The sequence below is a fragment of the Euprymna scolopes genome, chromosome 29 (genome assembly GCF_053919585.1).
Source record: "Euprymna scolopes isolate OS-2025 chromosome 29, ASM5391958v1, whole genome shotgun sequence".
Classification (NCBI taxonomy): domain Eukaryota; kingdom Metazoa; phylum Mollusca; class Cephalopoda; order Sepiida; family Sepiolidae; genus Euprymna; species Euprymna scolopes.
The window spans coordinates 82,479,928-82,504,935 of NC_136510.1; positions in this window are offsets into that span (position 1 = coordinate 82,479,928).

Sequence of the window (25,008 nt, forward strand, 5' to 3'; positions counted from 1 at the left end):
ACCATATAGGAGCCTACTCGTTACCAGGCACACACACACACATTCAGCTTTATATTATATATATATATATATATGTATATATATATAGATAGATAGATAAATCTAAACATATAATCCAGAAAACTAACAACTAATTGTAATCGCGTAATACTTCTGAACAAATAAAACAATCAGCAAGTCTTTTTATTGTCTATTTTATCGTTAAGCTAGCATTGAGTTTACTACTTTATATAGAGACTATACTATAACTGATGGGTATGTCTCGTATCAAGAGCAATGTGTGTTACATCGGTCCCCAAGAACAAAACACAAAACTATACTAAAAAGAAATAAATACGGAAATCTTAAACGTTAGTCATTAGTTATTTTGATTCTGCTTTTGCTAAGGGCACCGATTTACAGTTAAGACAAAACCAAACTGGCATTGAAGTTCAAACACGATTCAAGAGAAAACCGGCGCTGCAATTACGCACTTAGTCTATAGATAAATGTTTCTTTCAGAATCATGTTTATTTACTGTCTTTTATATTTATTGTGACAGCAAACGCTCATATATTTATACTAGCATAGAAGACCTGACATTGCCCGGGATTGAATGAGGATCAACGATCGTTTCACTCTCCCATATTTTGTTGTCATCGAAATCGTTGAAATCACCTATTGTCAATCAAATAGATTGATTGCGCGCTCTAGTCGAGGATCCACCACGGTGCTATGGGAGAAAGCTTTACATGCTAATCCGCAGTGACTCAATCTACAATGCATTGCAGTTTACATTGCACTGTAGAAAACCTACTGCTAATCTGATAAAATTATTTGTACCATTGGCTTGAATTGTGTTCTAAACAAAAACATTCATTTTGAACGTACTCCTATCACATGAAAGAAACTACTCTTGATTTTATATGCCAGACATTTCGGCTTGTGTGGTAAAATAAAAACTTTTGAAATGCACTTGTGGGGTTAGTCTGTATGAGGTACTCCTTTCTTATCAAAGAACTCACTGTTTTTGCTTATACGCCGGGTCCTGCTGCTTGTGCGGTGATAATCTTTCTCAAATGCTCTTGTGATATTAGGCTGTATAAGGTGTTCACTTTGATCCAAATCTCCCGTTCCTTCTTCTATAGGATTTTTGATTATGGATTATCGATACGTATCGATGACATCCCGATACAAAAACACTGCTAGGCACATACATTGCATTTGTGTGAAATTTTAATTAAAATCGGCCTAGCCATTTAGGAGTTCATAGGGAACGATCTCACTCGCACACACAAAATTCATTTTATATAATGATAGATTGATAGATCGAATCGATGGATAGATAGAGATGGAGATCATTTGAAGTAAGAGGACCCGACGTTGTTCAGAATATAATGAGGATCACTTCTATATACTTTTTCACTATACTAATAACAGCATATTATTTTTGTTGATTTTACTGCCACCTTCCGGGCGATAGTTTAGTATCTTTTCTTTGGCCATGATATCTTACTCTAATTACACTAATTTCTCCTGTATCACCTTTTCTCTTTTATGGCGTTTAGCAAAGTGAATCCGTCTTTTATCTGCTCATTTATGTACAGGATACGGCTGTAAACTCATTAACTTTTTGTATGCGGTAACACCTATGCACTAAAGTAACTGTAGATATAGACCGAGAGTTACGACTCTCTGTGTGCTTTGCGTATTTTCGTAGAACACAGGTCTGACCTCGACAATAAGTTCGACAGAAACTAAGCCATTTCGGCAGCTTTTTTGCTGTCGGACTGATGCAAAACGTTCTGTGTAGCCCTAGGAGGTCAACCCTCCCAGGCGTTGCGACCTGACTTTCGAGAGGAACAGGTTGCCTGAGGCGTTTCGCTTGTTGCCCGAGGCGCCAGGACTGTAGAATGCCGACAAGAGTACTCAGGCATAGTTTTGCAGGGCCGAAGTGCTCCTCTTGGAGAATTGACTCATTATCCCTCTTTCCAACCTTGTGTCACATCCTATCGAAAGAAAGAAAGGTAAATATTAGTCAGTGTATTTTCGTAGTTCACCATCTTGTCACTACTTACTACGACGGTTGCTCTTTGTATATGTTGCTATTTTTGTTTTGTTTCAATAATTTTTTTTAACCCATTTCAGTATCCGTTTTTTCCTTAGTGGCCCTTCTAGAGCCACAAAATCTATCATTTGTGAATTTGGACGAATGTAAGTCACAATATAGACTATATTTAGTGTAATATATCTTCTTTCGTTATTACTTACACTTGCAAGAGGCAGTATAGTATATGTTCGTCCCTCGTTATACCATTTTCTTTTTGTAAGGGTAGTGTACTATCTATTCAGTTATCATAATGTAATTCTTCCAATCATTACCTTCTCCCTTTACAATTAATGTGGTGTGAACGCATTCACTATTATATCATCCTCCTAACTAGCAAAAAATGCGACTAGCTAGGGCATATATTTACTTGTTTACAATATAGTCCAGCAGCTTTAATCATTTTTTTCTAATATCGATTTTATATCTGAAATTAAATTTGGCAATTAAAGAAAACGATGCTAACACATTATATTATGAACAGGTTGGCGTTGCCGGATGATCTAACAGTCTATATATTAATACGAAAGTGTGTGTTTTAATGTATGTGCCACGCTGAAATCTTTTTTTTCCGAGTGACTCTCGTTTAATTGTCACGAGCCTGGGTACCTTGCATTGCCCGGGTGTTTGAAGGTGTGCGTTGGGCATAAAAAAAGGAGTAGACAGGTAAGACAGGCAGGCTCGAACCCGTACCGCGAAGGAGGCAAAGAACGTGAATAAAAACGTGACGTCTTTGCTGTTGCTTCCATCGCCAAACTGGAAGTGGCAAATGTTTAATTTAAACTTAGTCAACCGAAAATATGGGATGACGTTCAAAAATATCGGTAAAAAGGCGATCCCTACTTGTAGAAGAGTGCCGAGTTGATGGTGAACGAATGAACGTTTTTAGCCAATTTTTCGAGATTTTTTTTCCAAAGGAGAGAGCTTCAAAACGATACCAACCATGTTCAAATCCATCGCTGCTGTCGAAATTTTTAGGCAGGCATACAAGCATATATACATATATGCATTTAAACAAACAGGTGAGATTTACTGGACGTGCCTGTATGCTCGACTTTGCTTGAGTGTTTGAAGGTGTGTGTTAAGAAAAAAAAATATTGATTGTAGGAAGGGAGGCTCGAACGTGTACCGCGAAGGAGGAAAAGAATGTAAAAAAAAGTGACGTATTTGCTGGTGCGTCCATCGCCAAATCGAAATTAGTGAAGGTTTAAATAAGGGCAGTTAATAGAAAAGAGGGGATGACTTTCGAAAATATCGGCGAAAAAATCGACCCTTCCTTGTAGAAAAGTGCCTAGTTTGGGTGAACGAATTTATGTTTTCAGCCAATTTTTTATATTTGTCGTCCAAAAATTTGATACGAAAATCGATACGAAAAACAATACGATCATGTGAAAATCCGTCGTATCTGTCGACATTTTTAGGCTGACATACAAACATATATATGAACATACATACATTTAAACAGACAGGTAAGATTAATATTATAGACTAACCCGGGTGCCCAGCGTTGCCCAGGTGTTTCGAGGTGTGTGTTTAACAAAAGCAAAATTGATAGTGAGGCTCTTACATGCATCGCTAAGGAGGAAAAGAATGTGAATAAAAGCCTGACGTTTTGCTGTTGCGTCCATCGCCAAAGCGGAAGCAGCGAAGGTTTAAGTAAAGCAAGTCAATCGAAAAGTGTAGACAAGTGGCCAGTTGAAGGAATAAACATTTTTAGCCAATTTTTCGATATTTGTCGTCTGAGGAGTCGCGCTTCAAAATGTCATCGATCTCGTGAACATCCGTCGCCTCGGTCGAAAGTTTTAAGCAGAGATACATACATACATGCATGCATACATACATACATACATACATACATTTAAACAGACAGGTGAGATTTATGATATAGAAGATGACCTTCCATTTCTTGTAATTAATTATTTTACTTAGAATTCTTCATCAGTTTTGGTTTCGGTCTGGAGCATGGCTGAAGAAATTAAAGTTATATATATATATATATATATATATATATATATATATATATATATATATATATATATATATTAAAGTTTGTTTTTAAAATGTCGTTACTTTCAATGTATACCGTTTTCGTTTAACGGGTCTAGATTGTATTTTGAAACCATTCACCGTTAATTTTGAGTTAAGTTCAATGTGTCTATTTAATAGGGACAGAGCATATATAGTTCAAAATTTTGTTGAAAATTCAAAGATCACGTTTTCTTTTTATAACCTGGATTTTTCCATTACAGCTGTTTCATTAATGAGTTGGCAATTTTACGATTTATGTTTGCGTACAAATATCCTGTCCCCACCAACTTCTTCAGATGTTTCTGCATTAGATTTTTACAACACACGGTATATTTTTAACATGCTGGAAATCGTATTCGGGTAAAATAGATTTCCACAGCCATGCTTCCTTACTTCCTCCATCTTTTGGTATTTATCTATTTTATTTTTACTTTCATCATATTTTGCTTTGATTTTGATACCACCAAATTCAACCAAAATTTACAACCCTTCCTTTTCATGACCCATCACACTTTCATAAATCAGTCCATTTTTGTAGGCTGTTTTTGACCCAGTCAACGACGCGTACTTTTGCTAGTATATATATATATATATATATATATATATATATATATATATATATATATATATATTGTTTCTAAGCTTTGGTTTCTATTTCGATTATATGTGAAGAAACCCAATATATATATATATATATATATATATATATAGTTTGACACATGTCCAACTAACCTACATCTAAAATTTCAAATGTTTAGATCCAAAATTGGCCGAGTAGTTTGGTAGGGTCTGCAAATGTGAATTCTTTAAACCCTGACCTTCTGGCAGCCAAATATCCGCCCAAAGACTGAGTAAAAAGCTTGCTGCATGTCTGAATACCCTTTCTATAAAAATTTAAATGTTCAGACAAAAAATTTGCTGGAGAGTTTTCTAGCAAAGGTAAAATCTTTTGAACTTTTAAACTTTTGGCAGCCAAATTCTCGGAAAAAAAAACGATTAGAAAAGCCTTCCTTATTCCTGAATACACTTTATATAAAATTTCAAATGTTTAGACCAAAAATTGGCTGAGTAATTTGGTAGAAACCGTAGAGGTCAATTTTTTTAAAATTTGACTCCACTTTCGATCCCTTCACATTTATTGATTTGGGCTCTATCAAGTTAAAAGTTAGATGTATGTCCAAGGAACCAACATCTAAACTTTCAAGTTTGGTGGAGGAGTTTGGTCGAGTTTTCAAAAATCAAATTGTTGATCTTTGATCCCTTTACAGCCAAATTTTTGACCGAAAACCGATTAAAACTATTTCCCCAAATTTAATGGCTCTTATGTAAAATCTTGAGCCAGTAGACTGAAAATTGACAGAGTAGTTTGGTTGGGAAATTTACACGGACAGACACACACAGACAATTTCACTTTTATAAATATACTAGCAGTTTAGCCCGGCTTTGCTCGGGGCCCTATTTACTGTTTATAACTTTATGTGCATGTGCATATATTAAAAAGTGTGAATACGTACGGTAATGCCTTCTATATGAAAGGCTTTCTAACTACCAAAGAGAAAAGTTGGTAGAGACCGCAGACGTCAAGTTTTTCTTACTTTGACCCTAATTTTCATCTCTTAATATTTATTGTTTTGGGATCAAATTACATTAAAATATTTGACCTATGTCCTATGTCCAAGTAACCTACATCTAAAATTTCAAGTGTTTAGACCCAAAATTGGCGGAGAAGTTTGGTAGAGTCTGCAAAGGTCAACTCTGTAAACTTTGACCTATAGGCAGTAAAGTTTTCGTCCAAAAACTGATAAAAAAGCTTGCTGTATGTCTGAATATGTTTATGTAAAATTTTAAATGTTTAGACTCAAAATTGGCTTAATAGTTTGCTAGAGACCGCAAAGGTAAAACTTATGAAACTTGGACACCTTGGAAGTCAAATTTTCAGCCCCCTTTCAAAACAACGATTAAAAAGCTTGCGCTATGTCTGATTGCACTTTATGTAAAATTTCAAATGTTTAGATCAAAAATTGGCTGAGTAATTTAGTAGAGACCACAGAGGTTAATTTTTTTAAAACGTTGACCCCAATTTTGACCCCTTTACATTTATTGTTTTCGGCTCAAATCAATTTATAAAGTTTGATCCATGCCCAAGTAACTTATATCTAAAATTTCAAGTGTTTAGACCAACAATGGGCGGAGGAGTTAGGTAGAGTTTTCAACGGTCAAATCGTTGAACTTTGACCCCTTAACAGCCAAATTTCTGGCCGAAAACCAATTAAAGAGATTTTTCCGAATCTCAATATACCTTACGTCCAATCTCGAGTCTATAAAACGAAAATTGACATAGTTATTTGGTAAGGTACACAGACAGACATACATACACACACACACACACACACACACACACAGAGAGAAACATGTTCCCTTTTATAGATATATAGATAGATAAGCTACAAAGCAATCTGTTGAGATTTGCATTATTCCAATATATCTACTCTTTAAGAATCGATTTTTCTCTTATATCTTCTTTAATATATTCAATGGTTGTATCGTGTGGTTTCCTAGATGTAAATCCAATGAAACTCGTGTAATTATTTAAGAGTGCTCAATGCAGGACAAAGCTGGTTTATAGTTTGTTCATCATACAAACATTATTGGTTACATATGTGCATGCATTTTTCAGTGGACTTCCAATTCAAGGATAACAAATCATCAGACAAAAAAGAACCAATATTGACCTTTTTTTTTGTCTGATGAATTGTAATTCTTGAATTGGGATTCCGCTGAAACATGTATGCACATATGTAACCAATAATGTTTGTAAATCAAACAAACGATATATATATATATATATATATATATATATATATCACAACACACTGAACAACACCAACCCTACTTAACCTCGAAACCAACAACACTAGGAAACACCTAGAACCATAGTATAATATCTGTTCCAACACCTCGCTCCCTCCTCAGTCAGTGGAGGAGAACCCCCTCATGACAACTATCATCCCTTCTATCATCCCCCTTCCATACCTATAACCCCTCCAATGCCCCCCCTCTGGGGAACAAAATCTTCCCCACACTAGGAACCGATCCTGGGTCTGGCCATACCCACATGGGGAGACAAATAAATTGAACATTAAAAAATCCCCTATTTTAAATACACTCCTCTTTCTAAACAAACACAATATAAGGAATACCCGAAAAGACTAAAACGAAAAATCACAATACTAAAATCCAAGAATCCAAAAAATAAATATCAAAATAGAATGAAAGCACCCCTACCCTTATTTCAGAAGAGCTAGTCCCCCCTCCCCACACATACACATTAGTAACGACCTCGGATCACAGCCGCCTTCCTAAGGAAGCAAATAACCCCCAAATACTATAAAACAATATACACATTCCCAAACCAATAAAAGCAAACACACACACGCACACACACGCACACACACACACATACACACACACACACACCCTACTCCACCCTAAAGGAAAAGAAAAAAAACATTAGGAGAAAGAGATAGCGACTACAGCCAGGTCAACAGTCTCCCTCACAAGCCCAATAAAAGAGCAATAAAAATTGAGCATGCCAATGAATAATAAACACTTACAAGCCTCCACCCCTTGGAAAAACTTCAAATTAACTACGAAAATCGCCATTTTTACATCTCCAATACATTTGAAATTTATTTCTGACGAGGACGCATCACAGAACGTCTGAAACGCGCGTAAAACGATTTCAATGACTTAAAAACATTATTACAATGATCCAAACATAATTCTCAATGAAAAACCAAGACACGGAATAATAAAATAATGTTAAAAAATACACATTGTTGGTGACTACTCCCTTATTTAAATATACATCTTTCTTTCGTTGGAATTTCTTAACCCATTATATATATATATATATATATATATATATATATATATATATATATATATATATATATATATATATAATGCTTACAAAATTTTCCCTTTTTTCATCTTGGTTACGAATAGTTAGATTAATGTATAGAATTGACGTTACCACGTGTTTTTATAATACATAACAGGAAATTAAAAAAACTTAAGTTATTCAACATATAAAATATAGACAAAATATAAGTAAAGCACATCCAGATTACAACACGGTAACTTTTTCATGCACAAAAAATAGCTTGTCCTCTCCAAACATAAAAGAAGAGAAAGATGAAATACAAGGAAACCGAACCGTTGCCTAATTAAAACCCTAGCATTGACTGTTGGAAACGAAAGCAGCAGCAACAAGAAATCTGATTGGTTAACGCAGAAAGTTAATATCACGTGTATATATATAAACACTTGGTAACATAAATTTTATGCATTAGACTGACGAGTTCTTATGAGGATGATCCACGAAAAACGGTGTATAGTTTTATTGCAATATATATTTTCTATAACATATATACTACACTGTTGCTTCTAAAGAGGAGGAAACACTAGTGTGTGTAGGTTTTAAAAAATTATAGTAATAATTTTGTATAAATATATCTATATATATAGTGTCTGTAAGTTTTAAAATAAGTATACAAATAATTATATATATAGTCCTTTTTATATCAGCTGGCATGTGGTATAACATGGCGCCCAAAACATATTGTTCAGCCATGTTCTTCTCAAGCAATTTCTATCAGTTCGTCCGATTATCATCAGGAGTGATTGTTGTTGTTGTCGTTTTCTTTTTTCTTTTCTTTTGAGGCTTGGTGTATTTATAAATTTTTTATTGGTTATAAAGTGGGTGCAGGGTAGAGGCCGAATTATTTTTATTTTTGATTTCAATTTTCGTATTTTATAGTTTATCTATTTACTTTCTTGTTAATAACTATATAAATATATATACATATATATATATATATATATATATTATTTATTAATTATTAATTAATAATTACTATACGTCCTAAAATGTGGGCGAAGAAAAATGTAAACAAAGGGCAAATAACTCATTTCTGCAGGGAGCGAAAAAAAAAGAAAGAAATTAATCGCTAATAAAAAAATAAATACAAATTCAACACTCTTATATATATACTAGCAGAAGTACCCGTCGTTGAATGGTTTCAAAAACAGCCTACAGGAAATGGAGTGTGATTGATGAAAGTATGATACGTTATGAAAAGGAGGGGTTTGTAAAGAGATAAGTTTTTATACCAAAAATTTTACCCTAAGCAAAATATGATGAAAGTAAAGATAATTTTCGTGAAAATATATTTTTTTATATCAACTTTGTTTTCATTCGTATCCAAGAGTGACCAACAAAATGATGTTTCCTTACGAAGATAAAATGTTATATATATAATAATATAAATATACAAGAAATAAATGTTACCATAGTCAATAAAAGTTACTTTTATGGTAGAAAAGTTTATTGGTTTGTATTTTTAAGTAGTTTGTAAAAAAAAAAATTAATTCACGAACCGGTTTAAAAAAATAAAAATGGCAGCGACTTTGAAATGGAGAACCCCGTTTTCAATTTGAAGGGGGACACCTGAGCATTATGTGTTAACAATTTAAGAGAGTTCCGTCAACGTAAGGAATATTTATAAACATATTTTAATGTTTTCCGTTATTTTGTGCTTGAGGAATATTCGATTATGGCATGTGTAGTTTATATAAAACATCATTTACGTAGTTATCGCCTCAAATTTCCTTTTAATTTCGATTCGCTAAAATTATTTAAAGTAAAGAGCATTAAAAACTATTTCAAAACAAAAAAACATGAACTGAACTTTTATTGACTATGGTAATATTTATTTCTTGTATAGTTATTTTTTCGGATAGCCGTTTGTTGGCTTTTCTGCTAAACATTCTTACTAAATAATATCGACGAAATATCGAAAAACAAAGAAACAAAAACAGTTTTGAAAAATAATGAAGCTTTACTTTAGTAAAATAATCTGAAACAACAAAATGGGATATTAAAAAAGTAAACACGTAATTACTTTAGTTTTTAAAGCAAAGAATCGATATAAATATGAATAAGAAGAAAAGGGCGCCTTTTTCAAGCGGAACAGCTTCGTTTCAGTTTTGAACGGCGTAGTATTGCGCCGTCGGATTAAGGGTTGTACTATTGTAATGTAAGGAACATGCAGAAAGGGTTGTAATCAACTTAATTCCTTCTAGTACATTGACAAAAAAAGCAGATACGAATAAAAAGGTTATGTAAATATTTTTAAAAAGACACATAATCACGTGGACAGAGGTTTTTCCTTCTTTTGACACGATAACAAGTAACGTTCTTATTTTTATTATTTATCTATTTATCTATTTTTGAAAGAGTGCCACGTGCAAGTGGAGAAGGAAAAAAACCACAGTTATGCAAAATTTGTGTCGAGTATTTTCTAAAGTCCGACTTTTTTTTTGCTTTCACTTTAATAAGAACGTGAATTCATGAGGTGAATTTATTCGACATAATATGATTCAACTCAAAAATATAAATAAAGGCTAACGTGAATTAAGATTAAAGGTAATGTGTTATTGTTGACCCTCACCCCTTTTAAAAAACCTTGTTAAACTTTGTGACATATTTCCATTCTATGGAGGTCAGGCGCGAAAGAACACCCAATAATTTTATTATACTATATTTCTTCAAACTGAAACATAATTATCAAAGTATACTTACGCAAATAGATATGAAAAGTTTTTGTTAAAGTTTGTGCCATATTTCCATGGAGTACAGGCGCGAACGCAGACCCCACAATTGTATTATACCATCCGTATTAAAGTTGAAACATACTTATCAAAGTATTCTTATGTACATCTATATCAAAAACACTTGTAAACGTGTTTTTTTTTCATTTTTTATTTCCATACTTTGAGGGCCAGGCGCGAACGCAGACCCCACAATTTTTATGAACCACCGTTCTGCCAGATCAAACATACCTATTCCTAATTCTCGATACATCCTCTATCATTATATGTAATCATATTTTTAAAATAGTCAACCATATAAGATCCTATTCGTGACCAGACACACACACACACACACACACACACACAGACGTTCAGCTTTATATATATATATATATATATATATATATATATATATATATATATATATATATATATATATCCCTAAATACAAATACTCCACTTCATCTGTCGAAATGATTACCCATTGGGGTTTTATTATATTTGCAGATAATTAATTTCCCCACATTATTCCAGATCAGGATTTATTGTTTGGAAATTCCATAAAGAAGGAAATAATTTTTTTTTTTTACGCTGAACGCAACATAAAATATTTTCTGATGAAGTTATTGCCGTATTGACACAAGACTCATCGTACTTCTAACAGTTCCTTTTTAGTAATTGGCCTGTTTTACGCCCATTTAAAACAATTGCCTTTTCTTTATACGTGTGTTGCATGCAGAAAAGGAACATTTTGGTACGGAAATCGGTTCAGACAAGGCGTGAAGCAACTTAATGTAATGAGCTAACAAGAACGCAAGATAATTTACGCAAATATATTCAAGTTGAAGGTTTAATATCAGCATGTAGAGAGTTCTATAATCTTGCAGTTCCTTAAAAGAAGCCATTGGAATAGGAAACTGTGTTATAATAAGATATTAAAGAGCGAATTGATGGATACCACAAGACGAACGAATAAAATGCGCCGTAACAAGAAATGGTGAATAGACCAGAAATTTCGGTATTTGTACAGTTGAATCAAGACATTAAAAAAATGAAAATATCGAAAAAAAGGTTATATTGTACGTATCCGTTTTGAACTGAAAATCTCCGAAAAAAAAATTCACTTAATTTGATGGAATATTTTTATCTTGTTTTTTTTTTTGTACAGCTGAAAAACACGTTTTTATGACAGCACGTTGAAAGCAGACATCTTGGATTTAAAAAAGATTTTTGTTTGAATTTTAAAAACGTCACGGGAGATAACTCCAGTTAAAGCGCTGACACACCCTCCCCATCTTTATTACTAGTTTTTTTTTCCTAAAAATCGAACCTTTTGTTCGGTATCATGAGAAATTGTTTTTTTTTCTTATAAAATTGTTTCGGAGATGGGTATATTTGCCGCTGACACCACTCTCTATAACAGATATGAGGGGATATGAGGGGAAATGGCAGAAACACTAGAGGATGACCCCCAATCCGTAGTGGAATGGGGACAAAAATGGTTGGTCACATTCAATGCTGCTAAGACTAAGCTTGTTTCCTTCAATAACTACAAGAAACCTTCTCTACCACCAATATCAATGGCCAAGAACACATTACCTGAAAGTACTTCTTTTAAACTCCTCGGCCTAACGTTTACAGGGAATATGAACTGGAATAGATACATTGAGAGCATTGCCAAGGCTGCTGCAAGGAAGGTTGGCTCCCTCTACCGTGCCAGAAAACTACTTACGCCTGACAGTATCCTATACCTCTATAAGGCAACCATTCGCCCATGTATGGAGTACTGTTGTCACATCTGGGCTGGTGCATCTGCTGCTTGTCTCTCGCTCCTGGACAGGGTTCAAAAGAGAGTCGCCAACCTGATAGGTCCTGAACTGTCATCTAGGCTTCAGCCTCTGTCCCATCGACGAGATGTTGCATCCCTCTGCCTGTTCTACAAATACTTCAATGGAGAATGCTCTGACGAACTGCAAACACTTGTACCTCCCCGACGTAACTACCCCCGACAAACCCGACAAGCTACTAAGTCTCATCCCTTTACAGTAGAGATCCCTAGGTGCAAGAAAGCCTTTTACTCCAATAGTTTCTTCCTCAGAACTGCGGGTCTTTGGAACTCCCTTCCGGGATTCTGCTTTCCCAACTGCAATGATATGCAGAAGTTCAAGTGTAATGTTAACAAACATCTTTCTACTCATCTCCCTTCATAATGACCCCGCTAATTAAGTCCCTGATAGTAGCCCCCTGCTTCAAAGTGGCACTGTGCCTTGTTTGGGGTAAAAATTGAATTAAAAAAAACAAAAAAAAACTACTTGATGAAATTAAGTGATTCTTTTTCGGAGAACTTCATTCTATGACGGATACGTACAATTTAAACTTTTTTCGATATTTTTATTTTTTAATTCCTTGATTAAACTGTACAAGTACCGAAATTTCTAATGAACACGTATCATAGTGTTATTTACAAAAAAAAAATTAACGGTTATAGTCTTACGTTTTTCTTCGGTTTATTTAGAGGTTTTAGACATAGAAACATTGATATCGTTCATCTCGCGTTTCTGATTAGACAAAGGATTTTTAGTATAGATGGAAATACACTGAGATGTATTGTTTAAGTGGCAATGAGTGCTGTTAGTAATTTATTGTTATATATATGTGAGTTCACTAAACAAATAAAACAAATAAAAACACAAAAATTCTGATTCAAAATATATGTGGGTATGTAGATAGTACCGGGAGTTGATTCCCCCTCTATTGTATAGTTTCTGTTCACTCTTAACACTTACATTCTTAAAAGTCCTGGCTGCTATCTAATCTTTTGGGCAGGTCATTTATGCCTTGCTGAATAGTAATACAGTCAGGATAAAACCCCGGTTTCTGCTCAGCCACATGGCCAGTTTAATGGTTTTTTTTTTTTCAACAAGCCTAGTAATCTCTTACTCTATGTATTGGGCTTGTTTATATTTTTTTATCCGGCTTGTTTGGAGTTTAGAAGATTGAGTGCTGATGGTTGGGTTTCTTTCAAGTTTGGTTGTTCTTGAAGGGATTCTACCTTTCTCTTCCTTTTCATTGGCATGCCTTCTACTAATCTTCACAAAAATCGCTTTACTATGAATTTCTTTTCTTTGTGAGTATAATCTAGATTCTTCTATCGATAGCAACAATTTACCTTTCGTATGAAATTATTAACGAGTTTACATTCTTTTAAATATTTAAGAAACGAGTGAATAAAAATCCATGAAACTTTGTGAAAGTGCTAACAATACTATTCAGCTACTCCATATTTAAAGTAGTATTTAGCGAAACTATGGCAGAAGCCAGGAACACCTATCGATTTTGGTGTGTCAAGTTATTAACGAGTTTGAGAAAAAACACAATACACCCATAACTTGCTTATTAAAATAATTTTCAAACATTAAATGAACTAGGAAACATGCTTAGAACACAATAACTACATTTTCTACGTTGACATAGTTAGTAGGGGGTATGGGCTCCTTTTTTATGAATGACTTGTAAATAAGGTTAGTCCACAGAATTAGTCAAATTTGTGTTTTTGTCAACAGTTATTCCTCTCGATACCTCTTGGAGAGCATCCCACAACTCGCGGTACCCCTTAGAGAGCATCCTATAACTCATCTTTGCTCTTAAATTGGCGACCACTTGCATAGAGACGTCGCTCCATGATACTCCAAAGGTTCTCAATTGGGTTCAAATCTGGTGAATTCGCAAGCGACCCCATCTTTCGTAGCCCTGAAACCCCAGTTGTTGCAAACACTCTTTGCTTTTTTTAGCTTCATGCGATGGAGCATTATCCTGCATAAAAATAATGGTTCTTCTGAACGTCAACCTTTGCTTCTTCAGCCATGGTTCAAAGTGCTCTCTCAAAAAAGCTATGTAAGCATTAGACGTCATTTTTACGCCTTCTTGACTCTCCATGGGCCAACTAAAGTACCTCCGCTGATGACAATGTCGTCCATCTAGGACTCATCCCTTGCTTCAGCCGTTTGGGCCATCAAGAGTGACACGCACTTCATCCGTGAACAAAACTTTGGAAAAATCCGTTTCATACTGTCCTCTGCCCATTTCAATCGGTTTTGTATGTGATGTTGCTTTAATGGAGGCTTTGTCACAGGCTTAACAGACTGTGCCATTTCTTCCAGAAGGCGACATCGAGTACTTTTTGAGACATTCTTACAATCCGGCTTGGTCAAAGATTCTCGACTTGTCTGCTCAGGGTTCTTAACAACTTCACGTTTAATTTGGAGCAGAGAAACAACTCTAGATTTATCTTTATCAGCTTTCTTACGTATCTTTGTAGGGTCCTTTACAAAATTCTTCGCAGTTTAATGGTACCTTCCTATCATTTTCGATATTTATAGTGTAGCCTTACCTTTTGCTAACTGTTCTGTAATAGTATTCTTTTCAGAACAACTCAAGCAACCTTTACGACCCATTTTATTTACGAAACAAACTGCCTTGTTAATAATTTGGCACACCTCAAGTAGTTTTACCGTTTGCTAGCTGTTATGCAATAGTACTCTTTTCAGAACTACTCGAAACACCTTTATGATCAATTTTATTGACCAAACAAACTGCCTAGTTAATAACTTGAGACATCTCAAATATCGTGGATTCAGCAATTACGATGGCAAGTTGTTTACATTGCGCGGAACCGTACGAAAGTTTCACAGTACGTGCAGCTCAGCATTGCCAACGTTTCCGAAGCTTTTGATAAGAAACTACAGGTAAGTTTCTGAAACTCGTAAAAAAGAATGTTATCTGGTTAATAATTCGACACGCAGTGTATATGTGGATATGTTATTTGTCTATTATCAGCTTAGATTCTCCTACTCAATTACATGACCTTGCTCAATTTCTTCCGCAGGATTTTGAACCTTATTGCTGCCATTTTATCTTACATTCTTTTCGCTACACTTCACTTCTTATTTATAGTTTTTGTTCTGTTCACTTTCTGAAAACGACTGTAGTATTGATCATGCTTTTCAACCTTATTAATCAAGTTCCATCTTTGTTCATGAAGACTTTAATGGTCATCATTCTCTCTGGTTCATCTATTATAATCGTACATATTTAGCTGGTGATATCTGTTTTAAATCTGCCCCATAACTTATCCCAAATTGCTACCTTCCCTACACACTTTCCTAATGATTACTGTCATCAACCACCGAAGCTTTCTATTTCATGTTCCATAGGGTCCTATGTTTTCTATGTTTCCGAATGGTGCTGCAAATACAGGGTGGAACGATAAATTTGTTTTACTAAAGAAAGCAACTCTATAGCCTTGTTTTAAAAAAAGTATTAAAAATTCAGGGAACTTAATAATTCAGCATACAATTACCGCCTTGATACGGGTCTGAAACTAAGAGCATGTCTTTTCCACAAGCGTCGGCTGGTATTTAACGAATACTCGGCCGATATCGGTGATAAAGTTGGCTTTGGTATTGTGGAAGGTCATGCTGGTAATGTTCTCGATGTATAACCAAACGAAATAGTTCAGCGTGTACAGGTCCGGAAGAAGGGGATCAATGAATGTAAGGGTACAAAGTTAAAGCACTCCTTCTGAAGCCAAGCCTGGGTCTTTTTGGACTTGCGCGACGGCGAAGAGTCTTGCTGCCATACCTAGGGTCTGTCAACAGCCATATTGCATAAGGGGATCACCACATTTCGTAGCACATACATGTACATTTCAGTGTTGACTTTCAAGCTGACTTTGAACTTTTTAGGTGATATTATGTGACCCTCATATGAAACGACACCAAAACCATAATTGTGGCTGGAAACTTCATTAAGCTGTGCTCTCAAACGTTGAACCGTCCAGATTTGCATTTTGAAGGTGTTGGCAATGGTCCTGTTGTCATAACATGCACCAGTAGACAGTTTGAGCTGTACAGCGGCGCATCTCCGATGTCGCTCGTTGAACATTGTATCACTTTCTGACATAATAGAAGGCTCCTATCGCTCGGTGTTTGTAAACAACTGGCCAACTAGTTGGACTGCAATAAAAAAAGAAGGAAAACCGGTTTTCCTCAAACGGAAGTGGTCTGCAACAAAAAGAGAAAGAAAACCGGTTTTCCTCAAACAGAAATAGAATCATGTTGTCTTTCCTCGGGCGAAATTTTATCGTTCCACTCTGGTTTATTGTTGAAATTGTCACATTTATTCCTTGTTGTAAGTGCTGCCCAGTATAACTTCCGTAATTTACGTTCAACTACTGTTTTAACTGTTGTAACTGAGCGGATGTTTCTAGTTTATATCAAATAAAGGTAGGGTCATTGCTCTTTACATTTTAAAGGCGTTTCACAGAGTGGTGTGTTCTAAATACACTTCATGATTATGTTGTTTGTAACATGATCGACTTGGGGGAGCGATTTGCTACCCATTGGGCAGGTTGAGACTCTCCTGGGATCTGAGGAAGACTGAGTAAATATGCCACGATTGTCTAATTGAATCCCGGACAACGGCAAATATCAAAATGCTTAAATTAAAATATATTGATATATATTTCTTTTATTGTTAAAGCCAGATATATATTTTATTGTTGAATGAGATTTGTACTGGCTAACCTAGAAAAACACTCGTTCAGACTGACTTTGTGAATAATAGGTTTTGACCTCCCAGGTCGTGGGAGGAGGATTTCATTTTGGTCTCAGATTGCAAAACTCTAAACTATTGGCGAAGGGCACACACGCAATGTATATGGGAATTCCCCCGGAAAACGTATCGCTGATAGTTGGGTGGATCGGACGATCCACCCCGTCCCTGAATATAAAAACAAGCGCCCAGTTTTTTTTAGCAGATTGGAGATTGGAGATTTGCGTCGAAATCTCGAGAGAAGAACAGCTCCTGACGCCTGACCCCCTCCTCCTCTCCGCCATTCTGATTAGTAATCCAGTGACGAAGAGAGACATTAATGAACTTAAAATGTGTTAATAACTGAACGGTTTATATATGTAAAAAAGATCTGTAGTTTTTGTGAAATTAATTTTTAGTAGATAGAAAACCACGATTGTCAGTCTTTCTTTCTAGCGCATGCAAGCTTCGCCTTTTGCTTTAAGCAGAATTCTACGCAGAGGCGTTGAGAATTAATGTGGAAGTCTCCCGGACGACTAGACATCACGAGCCACAGTTTCTGAAGGAAGTCAGGTCAGTTGCTTGACCTGAGCACGGGCCTCCGGCCACAGTCGGTGCCAAGGTTCTTTCTGATCGAAAATTGTGAGAAACTCTGGGTTGCGTCTAAGTCATTCTCCTTTCTTACTAATGCTGGTATTCTCCAGGTCTCTATCCGAGGCCAAACTCTGTTTCTTTATGACTTAAATGGTCATTATGCTCCTTGGTTCATTTACTATAATCGCACATATTTAGCTGGTGAAAATCTGTTTTAAATGTGGCTCATGACTTAACCCTAACCCTGACACCTTTCCCTAAACGCTTTCTTGATAATAACTGTCGGAAACCACCGCAGCTTCCTATTTGATGTTCTATGGGGTCCTATGTTTGCTATGTTTGCCAAATTTGCTGCAAATACAGGGTAGAACAATAAATTTGTTGTACTAAAGAAAACAGCACTACAGCTTTATTTAAAAACTTTTATTGAAAAGAATCCATTCAGGTAAATTTATAATGTAGTATAGCTGACGTATATTCAATGATTAAAATCACCTGTTCTTGCTTTCATGGGATTATGTCGATTATCGATTATCGGTACTTATCGAAGAGATTCCGATCCAAACCCTATCTAAGAACACTGCCAGATACATAAAGTACCTTTGTGTGAAATTTGATGAAAATAGACCAGGTCATTTTCGAGTCCATAGGGAATGAACCCACAGACAAATAGACAAAGTTGTTTTCATATAATATTAGGTTGGTGCAAAGTTAATGTCGTTTTTATCAGAGATATGTACGTAAAAATCGACATTATTTTTGCACCAAGTAGAGATGAAATAAATAATTACTTAAAAAAGTAATATCCCCCCTCTCTCTCTCTCTCTCTCTCTCTCTCTATCTATCTATCTATCTATCTATCTCTCTCTCTCGTGTATTACTCTTCAAGAAACTTCTAAAACTTACAAACTGAGGTCCCAGTCTTGCTTTGTTTACCACGTTTAAAAATCATTGTTTTTGCTTAAATGATGAATAAAGACGTTTCAAAATAATTTGAAGAATTGAAAACATTACAATGAAGGAGAAATGCATGTAAAAGACTGATCTGTTTTATTGCGTAAAAGTTGTAATATTCACTGGCCTTCCTTTTTTAAGATCAACCACACGTGTGGGGGCGCGGTGAGAAATTGTGAATTATCTTGATATGCATTGCTGCAAGTTTATGAAATATTAAACGAAACTCAAGAAGTAAATAATGAAGTCACTTGTATTTTGTTTTTGTGATTCTCATCGAATTATTACATTTACAGACAAAAATATAGAGTTATTAATATACACAGAATGAAGTATGAAGTATCAGCAGAAATACAAAATCAAACCAGAGATGGTTTTGTAGTGTTCCATAATAAGTCGAATTATGTTACAAAAACAACACGCTAAGTTGTTATATAAGTTATATCACAACTATCATATAAATCTCACCTGTCTGTTTAAATGTATGTATGTATGTATGTATGTATGTATGTATGTATGTATGTATGTATATGCACTGGAATACACACTTTGCAATCAGTGTGTATCTCGATAACAAAAAGGCTGGCTGTAGCCTGAAACGGGAAACGGACATTCAATGAAGACTGATGCAGATATGGGCGTGAATGGCAATAAAGGCTTATAAATTACCAGGAACTAGCCTGGTAGGTGTTCAGGGCACCACATCTAGGACCCGGTCATCAGTGGATGTGCTAGGCTATAGAAGGTTCATATAGGTGACTGTCTGGCACGTGCTGCTTGTTGCATTTATGTTTGTATCATTTGAGCCAGAGGTAAACCTGATTCAAAGTGCTTGCTTCTGTTGGACAATTGTAGAGCATATAATCCTGAGTCAGAACTAGCGTCATCTTGCGGGAATATTTTTGTGCGCTACTTACCACCTAATGTGACTTCTCTAATCCAACCTATGGATCAAGGGATTATTTGGAACTTAAAATGTTTCTACAGAAATGATTTCATGATGAATATGATAAATACCGCGAGTATAAGCGATTTTCAGCAACATTTTACTATCAAAGATGCCATATTTTCTATCGAAAGTGCATAGAATCAAGTTCGCGCAAGCATATTAACAAAAGCATGGAGTAAATTATGCCCAGCGTCAAAGGCTTCTGAACTGAAAGAATCAGAGAATACATCTTGTTTAGAAATAATTCTTGATACACAACGGCTACCGGCCAACCATGCTATTCTTAAATCACTTAATGCCAATGATGTTGAAATGTGGGCGCAACAAGATGACGAAACTCCTTATCAATATCTTGAAGGCAGCAATGGTGATGAAAATAGCTACAGCTCTCATTCTCTTGACCCTAATGTAAATAACAAAGAACACTCTGATGAAGCAATATTATGGGATGATGCAGAAAAGTCTATGGAGACGGTTATAAAATTTCTAGAAAAAAGTCCTTACTTTAATGACAACTATGTTTTGCAAGCAAGAAAATAGAAACTACAATGAGCCTCATTCAATGAATAAAAAAAACAGTATTTTACATAAATGTATGATTTCTGTAGATGATAACTTAGGTAATAAATACCTAACAAGTAAGAGTAGATTTAATTTATTTTCAATGTTTTTGTTCCTGGTAATAATATTTAACAATTCTTACTTGCAATATATCGTAAACTCAACTTAATATATATTTGAAGTGTCATATAGCAATGAATTTCATTTACTATTTCTTAATTCTTAGAAAATTAAAGTTAACTGCAGCACATTTTTTTTATCACGAAACTTGAAAAGCATCCTCTAATTTGAACGAAGTGGATGTTCAAATTATAAGAGTTATACTGTATATATATATATATATATATATATATATAAAATGAAAATTACACTTAAATTTACCAAAATGATCCAAGATGGTAAAATTAAGGTATATTATAAATATTAAAGAATTAATATTTATAAAGTTATCTCAGCCAGATGTAAAAGCTCAATAAAACCAAATAGGATATAGAGCTTATACTACGAATAAACAGTTAATAAAACATGTTAAAAACACTTTGAAATGAGTTAAAAGGAAGCACAAGATAAGTGAATAGTCATTAATCCGCGGAGTTTCGAAGAAATAATTTCCTTCTCATCAGAAGATAGGAATTAGCAAAATTATGGATCGGATTTTGCATGCAAAAGTATTTGATGAAACAACAAGTAAGTCAAAGATCTTACTTGAAAACAAAAAAAAAGTGAAGCAGAGGGAATATGGTGAAGAAAAAGGTGATTACACATGAATGGATAATCTGGTGGAAGGTAAATAATCCAGTAACGGTAAAATTCAAATATATAACTTCAAGAAAGTTAATTGAATTTCCATTTGCACAAGTAAAATTCAAGTAAATCCCGTAATTGGGAGAAGATGATCCATAATAATCCAAAGGCAGAAATCTATGGAATAATTCACAAAAATGAAAAAAGGAAAACATTCCAATAATATTAATAAAAGAAAAATTAGATATGCTTTTCACTCTACTTCCGAGACATAAATATAAATAAGAAAGATCAGGGAAGAAAAAGGGGAGAAAAATAGTGATAGAGTTAAATATAAATAGAGAAACAAATGTCAAAATGACCCAGACAGGAAATGTTAAAGGCGCGAAAAAAATATATAAGGTAAAATAATATAGGTAAACTGAAATGTACAGGTCATCACGTAAAAAATTGTCAGCAAGAGTTGTTAAAAGACACCAAATGGAAAATAAATAAATAAATTAATAAATAAATAGAAAATAAATAATAAATAAACAATAAATAAATAAATAAAAAATAAAAAATAAAAATTATTTAAGGCGAGAGGATGGCCGGTATCTGCAAATTCAGGAAAAGCAAGAAAAAAAGTAAGTAAATGCATATAGTAAAATATAAGTAAATATACATGCAATACATGAAAGTGTGGGTAGATTGATATATTCGATAGATAGGAAAGTTTAAAGAATAAAGCAGAAAATGCAGAATAAACCGGCCATGCAAAGAAGAGATAAAGAATTAAAATAAAGGATTATTAAATTATAAAGTATTTAGAAGTATGTAGAAAAACGATAAAGTTAAAGAATTTTTTTATATCTATATAAAATTAAAAGTAATAACTATGGAATTTCAAAATTGTCATAATTAAATTTGGACTTATGTTTACAGAAAGAGATCAGTTCATTTTTAGAATTTATTATATTGCTACTATATATTATACTGTTACTATTATGTTGTTATATATATATATATATGTGTGTGTGTGTGTGTATGTATATATATACATATATATGCGAAAGAATATATATATATATATATATATATATATATATGCGAAAGAAAACCCGAATAACAAGAAATATTACGTAGGTATCACTTCCTTTAAATTTAAACCCCGATATTATGACACTAAAAGTACGTTTAAAAACAACAAAACAACAACAAAAAACACCAAATGAAAACAGCACTAGAAAACCAATTCTAGGAACTCAAAGAAAGTGGATATTCACCGATAGTTTAATGGAAAATAGTAAAACAAGCAAGCACGTGTCGAAACCTAGACGGTTCATCTAGATTATGCCTGAATGAAAAATTTGCAATCCTATATTTAAAGAACCCAAACATCTATGAAACTTAGGAGAGAAATAGCGAACAACTGTGTACACAGGATAAACTTTACTCTCGGATAGCGATACAAAATAATTTTTAAATTGACAGTAACAATAGAAAATAAATAAATAAAATAAAAAATAAAACAAAACAAACATACATATATATAAATAGTTATATATACATATATATATAAATATATATATATATATATGTATATAAAATATTGTTTTATTATCGTTTTATCTTCTTAATTATAAATGTTTCGGTTACCGAAGCATATTAACGACCCAGTAACTTCATCAAATTTACAGAAGTGGTTATTAGTATTAGGAAAATTATATTAGAAAAAGCATAAAAAAGAGGGGAATAACTTCAATTCTAATTCAAAAACATTTAAGTTTTTGGATTTTATGAACATTGGAAGGTGGTAAGTGGAGAGGGGGGTAAAATATTCACGGATAGGAATAGAAGGAAAGGGTGAGAGTGAAAAGAATGAAAAGGACGTAAGATGGGTAAAACTTTGAAGGCTGTTGTAGGTGGAGAGTAAGAGTGGGATAAAGAGAAAGACAAACAGTTAAGAATATGGCGTTAGCTTGTGGACTATCCCGGTTACTTGTATACATGTCATTTGGATTTTGACACCTTAAAGACCTATGCGGTTTGGGAGGAGGGCGTTGTTTGCAATAACTAAGATCCGTCCTCTGAAAACAAGCTTAGTTACATCAACTTAAGTGCATTTATCTATTTAGATACATTGAATATACGAAGTCTCTAAGAAATTAAGTAAATTAAGATTAAAAATTGCCAGATATAGATTGAATAATATAAAAGTTATATCTCATAGGATTAGTGAGTCGCTTGCTGGAGGCTACTTTTCAAGGGCAATTGCTCTTGACATATCTAAGACCTTTGATAGAGTATGGCATAAAGAATTTACTTCACAAGATCTCCAGCTATGGTACCGTATAGCTGGAAATGTTTTCTTAATTAATAAATCATTTCTCTCTGATAGGTTCATAATAGTAGTGTTGATGGGCAGAAATCAGAAGCTCACAGTATTAATGCTGGAGTCCTTCAGGGGTTCATCCTGGGCCCAAGTCTTTTCCTGATCTACATTAATGATCTCTCAAATCACACCCTTACATCATTCATAGACATTTATGCTGATGACAGTACTATCTATGGTAGCACATCTAAGACCGTAAACGACCAAGTTCACTCTGATTCTCGCTCCTCTGATCTTGAGCAAGTGGTACAATGGGGAAAGAGGTGGCTTGTTACTTTTAATGTATCTAAAACCAAACTTTTATCTTTACAGAATCAACGCTCTGTCCCCACATCTGGCATCAATTGAAATGAATTTCTCTCGTCTTGGGGAGGTCTCATACTTTGACAAGCTTCTGGGCTTGACCTTTACTCCTAATCTTAAATGGAACACATACATTAAATCTTTTGCCAAGGCCGCTGAAAAAATGGTGAGATCCTTCTACTGATCAAGTAGATATATCACTGCTAAAGCAATTCTCCATCTATATAAGAAGCCAGATACGTCAGGGATGGAGTACTGTTGCCACATTTGGGCAGGAGCTGCTAGAAAAGACTTTTCCTGCCTTGAAAGAGTTCAAAATAGACTTCGTATCCTCGTAGGGTGTGTCTTTTTTCTCATCCCTGCAACCTCTTTGTCACAGAAGAGATGTTGCGAGTTTGTATCTGCTTAAACTTATATTCATGGAAATTACTCGACTGAGTCCCCCCTCGTCAAACTTTCACAAGAATCATCCATCTAGCAGAAAACACTATCACTAATTTCACCCACTCTTTATCTGTGCCTAAACCTAAACGTAGATTCCATGAGCAAAGCTCCTTTCTTAGAACTGCACGTATGTGGAATTAGCTCTCATTTTCCGGCTTTCCAGCTGACTATAATATGGTTGTCTTCAAGTCCAACGTAAACAAGTTCTTGATGAACCGTTCGATATAAGTTAAGAAATTTACCGAATTTCCATTACTAACGATTACTATATTGTCCAATTGACTACTATACACTCTTTATCGAGTCGCCTCTTGACCTTTATTATTTCATTATTACTATTATTATTACTTATTATTATCACCATGCCTATGTAAAAATACAAAACGATATGAAATCATGAAACTATGCATGTAGAAGGATATAAATAAAATAGTAATAATTATAAGAATAATAATAAATAATAATAATAATAATAATAATAATAATAATAATAATAATAATAATAATGAAATAATAAAGTTAAAAATAATAACTATAAGGATTGTAAAGGATAAATACAGTAAGTATAGGATAGAGAAATAAACTAAAAACTAAAATAGAAGTAGGATATATAAATAAGTATAATAAATTAGGCGAAGTTAGGCAGATGTATGATAAGCATGTGGTTGGCTTAATATTAGGGAGACTGTATGGGGTAGATCGGATATAAGGCTTCATTGGGTG